The sequence below is a fragment of the Amphiprion ocellaris genome, chromosome 7, assembly GCF_022539595.1.
Source record: "Amphiprion ocellaris isolate individual 3 ecotype Okinawa chromosome 7, ASM2253959v1, whole genome shotgun sequence".
Taxonomy (NCBI): Eukaryota; Metazoa; Chordata; class Actinopteri; family Pomacentridae; genus Amphiprion; species Amphiprion ocellaris.
This window is the reverse complement of record NC_072772.1, coordinates 33,354,149-33,362,914: the sequence shown is the minus strand read 5'-3', so window position 1 is coordinate 33,362,914 and position 8,766 is coordinate 33,354,149. Positions and strand designations below refer to the sequence as shown.

General features: G+C 36.2%; 1 long non-coding RNA gene across 1 annotated transcript in view; it reads left to right on the top strand.

Moving 5' to 3' along the window:
• Positions 1-4,054: 4,054 nt before the first annotated feature.
• The window catches only part of LOC129349276 (uncharacterized), a 109,827-nt gene continuing 105,115 nt past the window's right edge, over positions 4,055-8,766 (top strand). Inside the window, exons 1-3 of the long non-coding RNA XR_008602220.1 lie at positions 4,055-4,308; positions 6,354-6,452; positions 6,587-6,735. This is a non-coding gene — a long non-coding RNA (uncharacterized LOC129349276). The remainder of the gene's footprint in view (positions 4,309-6,353; positions 6,453-6,586; positions 6,736-8,766) is intronic.

The window sequence follows — 8,766 nt, the reverse complement described above, 5'->3', positions numbered from 1 at the left end:
AGTGACGTCAAACATCAAATTTGTTTTATTAATGAACTAATCGAAACAGTATTTATGACTGATGTGTCTTCTCTTTTAGTGATGCAGGAGTTAATTAAAAATGGCATTAAATACCTCGTTACACATGCAAATCCACTTATACATCAAAGCGATTATCAGCTAAATCTACTGTCATACGTTTTGGGTTTTTTTAAATAGAAAAAAAATGGCCCCCCTGAGGATTTATGCTGATATATTATTATATATTTTTGATTATTTTTACTGATTAATGTTTTCCTGCTTCAGTTCCTCTGGGTAAAGTTAGTTATAAACAAATTACACGCTGTTTGGTCATTTAATCTCCATCAATATGTCAAATTTAGGATGTCATCACATGTTTTAAATGCAAAATAACTGCTGCTGTCCAATAAATGCAGACTAACAAAGAGAAATCTGTTGAGAGAGAACTGAAAACCTGCACTTTAGCCCCAAACACAGCTGGATTTCATTCTGTCTGTCGCTGTATAGATACCAGGAAATGATCAATAAAGTCCTGTTGACCTACAAAGACAAAAAACAGCAGAGATGGGAAGAATCATTAGACTGTTTTACTTGCTGATAGAGTAATTTATTCCTAGATTTTAAGGGTTTTTGTGTGAATAATTAAAATTATGGCATTGGAAAGATTTTTGTTCGAACAAATATACAATGCAAAACCTATTTCGATTACAGTTATTTGCTGTATACATGATTTATATCACATTTTTGTCAGTTTTGTTGCACTGCAAGTGACAATAATACCAGGTAATGTGTATTTGTTTTAATTTTTATATACTCTAGTCTCTATACTAGATACTTTACTCTAGTAGTATAGCAAATGTTTATCTCTGAGGAGGAGTTGAAATTGGATCCTTCAGACAAATTAATTCGTAATAGTTGTAATAATCTGCCAGAGTAATTTGGCAGATTGGTAACTAAGGGGTCAATTACTTTTCACATAGAGCAAGATGAGCTGCACAGGGTTTTTCCTTCAACTTTTAACTACCTTATTTTTCACTCCACAAATTTTCTGTGCAGGAACTCCTCATATCCTCTCCACAAACTGAACTGCTGCCATCAGGAAGGCGTTTCAGAAGCATCGGAGGAAAAACCACCAGACAGACAGACAAACCAATGAACCGCTGAAGACTGATTCATTGGTTCTGTCTGAAACACATCTGTCCACATGAAAACACTTCAGGGAATAATCAGAGGTTTTGTTAAAATAATGATTTACAGTAACAGTCGTAATCGGAAGAATAACAACAATAGTAATGCCATTCATATTATTAATATTCATTTTAATAATACCTTTTTGTATTTAAAAAAAAATAATAACAAGATTAACAAAAACTAATACTAAATAAACTAAATTAAGTCATAATAAACTCAAATCAAATGAGTCTTTATTGTCATCAATATCACATGAAGCAGCGTTTCTCCAGTATCCAAAGACCAGATCAGCAGGTTAATAATGTGACCATCTGTGGTATGAAGCTGTTCATCAGTCTGATGGTTCTTCCTCCGATGCTCCTGAAACATCTGCCTGATGGCAGCAGTTCAGACAGTTTGTGGAGAGGATGTGAGGAGTTCCTGCACAGCAAATTTGTGGAATGAAAAATCTGGTAGTTATGTAATAAGTAGACCTATCATTGTTTTAGCTGTGACGTTGCTGTTTCTCAGTTTTACTTCATGGAATTCAGATAAAAACCTGCCAGCTGGATTTCCGGTTGACTTTTCATCTCCGTCGAGTTCGGTCCTGCTGTTTCAAGATGAAAAATAATTAATCATCTATGTATAAAAATGAGTTTTTGGTGTATTTGAATTAAGCATCGAGTTTTAGAAAGGGGAGTTACTCATTCCTCTAGATATTTCCTTGCAGCTGTTAAACTGACATCATCCTAAATGATCTTCCAACAGTCAGACGCTGTAGGAGGAAGATCTGCCAGGACTCTCTGCTCTGGTCTAGGTTAGATATTATCTATTCTGATGTGACTAAGCAGACAAGTTTTCTCCATATTGGTCTGTAATCTAAATCTGACCTTCTCCCAACTACAATATAAACCCAAAGATCAGAGAGAATCCTCAGAACTGATGCTTGCATGAACTGCTGCTCTGTTGGTGTCACTTCTCCTGATATCAGTAAACATTACTCACAACTGAAGTCATCTGAGTCTTCAGTGTTCCTCTCCAAGTCAGCCTCCTTGTCCTCTCTTGACCTTGCTGAACTTCCACAACAATTCCTACACCGGTTTGTTGAGTCAGGAATTCTTATTTTCACATTTGCTGCTTTGTTTTCTCTTTAAACTGGTCAAAACCGTGATATAACATAAAATAATCACTTTTCTCTGTTTATCCTCACTCATAATACTCGATTATCCTATTTTTTCTCTTATTTGGTGCATTACAGCACATTTCAGACTGTTAAAATGTCTCTTTGTGGTGCTACTGTGGTGCAGATTAGCTCTGGGACTGTTTATGTCCTGGGTTTGTTTCGATCCATCGTGAGGTTTAATAAAAAATTGATTAGATGGAACAGATCTGCAGGCATAAATTGACCTCTGACCCATTTAACCCGATTATTAACCTCTGCTTTTAAAACCTGACGTAAACATACGAGACTCCATCAGTCCTGACTTCCTCTCAAAAATATAACAAGATGCATTTTTGCTGTTTGTTTTTAATGCTGTTTGTCAGATTACGCAAAAATTACGACACCGAAAATGATGGAACTTGGAGTGGAGGCGGGGAAGGACCAAAGGAAGAATAAGTCAAAGTCTGGTAAATTTCACATAAAACTGTGAGATATTTCTGGAGGACTAAGATCTCTGAGTTTCCTTCTTGTGGTCCAAAGACTGCAACAGGTGGACAACACCGCCACCCTGAGGTCAAACTGAAAATTGCAACACTATCTTTATGTTTCTGTTATTTTTTGGAAAAAACGGTTATTAATGCATTTTCTAAATAAAAATATTTTTAAAACGTGATTTTAACATTTTGACAGCAGACATTATTAAATAAACATATTTTAGGGAACACCTACGGTGGCCGAGAGGTGCAAACCAAATTTACATAACGCAAAACACTTTTACAACCTCCAAGACAAATTTACAAGCGACAAAACACTTTTACAAGTCCAAAAACACTTTTACAAATCCGAATTCCAAATTTACATAATACAAAACACTTTTACAGCCTCCAAAACAAATTTACAAGCGACAAAACACTTTTACAAGTCCAAAAACACTTTTACAAATCCAAATTCCAAATTTACATAATACAAAACACTTTTACAAGTCCAAAAACACTTTTACAAATCCAAATGTAACCGGAAAGGGAATGTCCCAACTCCGGGGTTGAAGCGGAAGTGACGACGAGGAGCGGCTAATGCACTCTGTCGATCTGATCTGCGCCATTTAAACACTCTAAAGACCGACCACACGAAAAACAAAACCGCGTCAATCGGTTCATATGTTCCCCACAAAACGGGCAAAACATCACCCGCTCGCTGTCCGTTGCATTAGCCGCTCCTCATCGTCACTTCCGCTTCAACCCCGGAGTTGGGACATTCCCTTTCCGGTTACATTTGGATTTGTAAAAGTGTTTTTGGATTTCGACAAAAATGGTCCGTGTACGGATCTGGTAATTGGATTTTCCGTTCTGAAACGGATATTGAAAAACAAAAAACGAGTGGTTATTTGATTTTCGTTTTAAAATACAAAAATTAAAATGGAAATACAAGGCGTTGTTCCTTTTCATGATCAAAAAGGGATATACGATTTTTTTTTAAAAATGCTTTGATTTTCGTTTTATATTTAGAATAACAAGAAAGTAAAATCAGTAAGAGACAAACGAGAAAAGGTCCGTTTTTTCATTTTCTGAGACCGGAAGTGGTCATCAGCAAGTGTGGAGCCAAACAGAGTACGCTGCAGAGACTGTATATAATTTTTTTTGTTAGTTTTCGTGGTCAGAATGAGAGATCAGGTGGCAGATCTTAAAATAAATCAATATTGATTTTCTTATAGAGCGTTAAAGTTTTGCGAAGCCAGGGGGCGGGACTACTTGATTGACAGTCCGGTCCGGAATGATTGACAGGTCCTATGGAGGAGGAAGCAGAGACTCTGCTCTCCTCGTTTGGATTAATTCTGATATAATAACTGTTGGTTTATTTATCGGTGGAGCAGCAGAACATTTCCCACAGACAGTTTTTCTGCCCGTTGGCTTGTTTTAACCAGTTTTCTACCTTCGGCTGATTCTACCAGCAGACACTGAAAGGACTCTGATAGTTCGGTAAGTAAATGTTTATTTTCGTATCGGTGCCGCTTTTAATGCACTTTATATGCAGCTTTAGTGTCAGATATAATGTGTGCCATGCATTCCAGATGTTGGTGGAGTTTGTTTCAGTGTGTGTTGACCAGAGAAGAAAGTTAACATAGTAAATATTAGCTTTAATGTTAGCGATGCTAACCGAGCTAGCTGCTCAGTGGTAGCCTGATTAAAGCTAACGTAGCATCAAGCTAATGTGTTGAGTTTCATGTAAACAGCTGAAGTGTGTTGTGTTCCTGCAATGTAGTGCATTTACAGTAGTTAATAAAACTGTTCATGGAGACACTGGTTCACATTAATGTAACGTTTAGAAAACCTAAATGTGATTATAACAGTAAGGTTAAGGTTCTGTGTTGTCAGTAGTCCTGAATAGCTGCTGAGCAATTAAATGTTCATCAGTGATTAATCTTTACTGTGAAACTTTTACTTTGCACCTATATTTTTTGAAAAATGTAGGTAATTTTAAGGTAAGACATTAATGGATGGTTTTCTCTAGGGAAATGTATTTAAGGTTTAATTGACTGAAATCTTTCAGTCAATGTTGTGTTTCTTTCCATTTGAAATATCTCAATTTAATTAATACAGCTCAGTCAGTTACATTTTATATTAATAAGAATTGTTATTCAGTTTAACACTAGATGACGTATCAGTTCATTGAGTATTTCAGAGCCAGTTTTTTTCTTTTCAATTGTCTGTATTTAAAGTGATATTATTAAAATATAATTGCAATGAAACAGCAGCAACATAAGAAACGACCAAAAATACAAAGGAAGTGCAGCTATTTTATTCTAAAAAAAATTATCTATCAGTTAGAACATGGTGAAAGTGCAGCTAAAGTTAAGTTAGCGAAACTATGGATAAGCAACGTTTCCTTTTACTTCCAGAAAAATAGAAGCCTCATATTTTGTATTTATTAAAAAATCACTAAAAGCAACACTTCCACCAAGTTTGTTTTAGTTTGTTGGTATTTATCAGAGCAGCAGCACATTTTCCACAGACAGTTTTACTGTCCGTTGTCGTGTTTTAATCAGTTTTCAGTTCAGTAATTCAGTCCTTCGGCTGATTGGACCAACAGACACTGAAAGACTCCGACAGCTGGTTGGTAATAAATGATAATTTACTGATCGGTGCCAGTTTTAATGAACTTTATGTTCAACTTCAGAGTCAGATATAATGTGAGCAGTGAACCCCAGGAGTTGGTGGAGTTTATTTGTGTGTGTTGACCAGAGAAGAGTTAGCATCCAGTGAATATTAGCTTTAATGTGAATTAGCGATGCTAACCGAGCTAGCTGACCAGTACTGATTAGCAGCTAAATGTAGCATCAAACTAACGATGTTTGTGTTGTTTCCTGTCAGCAGCTGAAGTGTGTTCTGTTCCTGCAATGTGGTTCATTAAGTTCATAAAACTGTGGCTGGTTGACATTAATGTAACGTTCAGGAAGCTTAAATGTGATTAAAACAGTAACGTTAATGTTCTAGTTGTCAGTAATCAGCTTTAATTTGACACTAAAACAGACTGATATTTTTAAATGACATCAGTTTCATTAATTTGTTGAAAATTGTCTCATTTGTTGTTATGATGTTGCTGCTGATTCATTAAAAGCTGATGATCCATGTTGAAGATACGTTTAGTTCTAGTATCAGAAGTACAAGAAGGAAAATGGAAGTTTAGTTCTGCTACATCAAAGATTTCAGGAATAAAATAACTAAATGAGTCTTTATGTCTCAAACTTTATTTTTACAATAAAGAAATAATGAAATAATCACAGATAATAAAAATATAAATAGCAGAGAAAACCTGAGAGAATAATTTCCTGAAAAGTCTGTGAAGGAAAAGCAGCTTTTTTATCCTGAAAAATCAGAATCAGCTCCAACATCTGCATCTGACAGTATCAAGTCAACCAGAAAGAAAATAAAAAAGAAAATGACTTCTTTCTGATCACATCTGTTCTGCTGCTCACAGTCTGCTGCTGCTCACATTCTTCACATTTATAGTCCACTTTTAAAAGTTCAGCAGACAGGTGCTCTGCTTTGGAGTGTGACGATGTCGTCGGTGATGTGGAGAGTGAAGCTTCCGTTTCACCCACAGCATGCTTTAGGACAGCCAGGTCAGACTTGATGTTTGAAATACTGACCAACAGCTCAGATTTAACTGTCTGTAGTTCTGTCTTGATGGGTGTTAAACTGTCCACTCAAAGCCGCCAGGAGCTGGGTCTTTAAAATAACCGCCGTCTCGTTACAGAGTGAAAGTAGCAGTTCCTCCTTAAGGTCAGAGATTGCAGCATCTGAGGGCCTCTTCAAAAGAAGAAGTAGTTGATGAAGGCGTTCTGGAGCAGGACCAGAAAGACCACGACCAAGCAACCTTGAGATCTCAGGCAGCGTCTCCCTCAGGTGGGTGTCAACGGTGTTCACGGTCAGGTCTGTGGTAATCCCGTCAAAAAAAAAAAAACAGAAAAAAATCTAGATTATAAATCAACATGTAACCAAAGCACTCTGTGTATAACGCCATAATATAGGATGTAGTTCAGAAAATGTCAAAGTATACTATACTTTTCAAGAATAACATAGTATGGCCTGTAGTTCATAGTATAGCATGTCAGCAAAAAAAAAGCCCATAGATTATTATGTGGTTCAAAAAGTGCAAAATGATAGGATGTTGCCTAAAATTGTCATGTATGATATGTGGTAGTGCAGTATATTGTAAAAATAGTATGTTTTTCAAGAAAACATCAGAGTATAATATGTCATCTAAAAAATGCCATAGAATAATATTTCATTGCACAAGTAAAAGTATAGTAATTTTTAAAACTGTTCAAATTCTTATAATATGTTGCTAAAAAAAAAAAAAAAAAAAACTAAAACAAAAAAAAGTCATAGTAATATGTCAATTTAAAAAGCCTATACTATAGAGTGTCGCCCAACAAACGTCATAGTATAGCATGTCGCTCTAAAAACGTCATAGTATAGCATGTGACTCAAAAAACGTCATAGTATAGCATGTTGCTCTAAAAACGTCATAGTATAGCATGTCACCCAAAAAACGTCATAATATAGCATGTGGCTCAAAAAATGTCATAGTTTAGCATGTCGTCCAAAGAACATCATAGAATAGCATGTCGCTCTTAAAACATCATAGTATAGCATGTCGCTCTAAAAATGTCAGACTATAGCATTTCGATCTAAAAACGTCATAGTGTAGCATGTCGTTGAAAAAACGTCATAGTATACCATGTCAGTCTTAAAACATCATAGTATAGCATGTCGCTCTAAAAACGTCATAGTATAGCCTTTCGTCCTAAAAACGTCAACGTATAACATGTCGCTCTAAAAACGTAAGAGTATAGCATGTCGCTCTAAAAACGTCATTGTATAGCATGTCGTCCAAAAAATGGCAATGTATAGCATGTCGCTCTAAAAACGTCATTGTATAGCAAGTCGTCCAAAAAACGTCAACGCATAGCATGTCGCTCTAAAAACGTCAATGTATAGCAAGTCGTCCAAAAAACGTCATAGTATAGCATGTGGCTCTTGAAACGTCATAGTATAGCATGTCGCTCTTGAAACGTCATAGTATAGCATGTCGTCCAAAAAACGTCAACGTATAGCATGTCGCTCTAAAAACGTCAATGTATAGCAAGTCGTCCAAAAAATGGCAATGTATAGCATGTCGCTCTAAAAACGTCATTGTATAGCAAGTCGTCCAAAAAACGTCATAGTATAGCATGTGGCTCTTGAAACGTCATAGTATAGCATGTCGCTCTTGAAACGTCATAGTATAGCATGTCGTCCAAAAAACGTCAACGTATAGCATGTCGCTCTAAAAACGTCAATGTATAGCAAGTCGTCCAAAAAACGTCATAGTATAGCATGTGGCTCTTGAAACGTCATAGTATAGCATGTCGCTCTTGAAACGTCATAGTATAGCATGTCGTCCAAAAAACGTCAACGTATAGCATGTCGCTCTAAAAACTTCATAATATAGCATGTCGCCCAAAAAACGTCATAATGTAGCATGTGGCTCAAAAAACGTCATAGTATAGCATGTCGCTCTAAAAATGTCATAGTATAGCATGTCGCTCAACAAACGTCATTGTATAGCATGCCGCTCTAAAACTGTCATGGTATAGCATGTCACCCAAAAAACGTCAACGTATAGCATGTCGCTCTAAAAACATCATAGTTTAGCATGTCGTCCAAAGAACATCATAGAATAGCATGTCGCTCTTAAAACATCATAGTATAGCATGTCGCTCTTAAAACATCATAATATAGCATGTCGCTCAAAAAACATCATAGTTTAGCATGTCGTCCAAAGAACATCATAGAATAGCATGTCGCTCTTAAAACATCATAGTATAGCATGTCGCTCTTAAAACATCATAGTATAGCATGTCGCTCTAAAAACGTCAGACTGTAGCATGT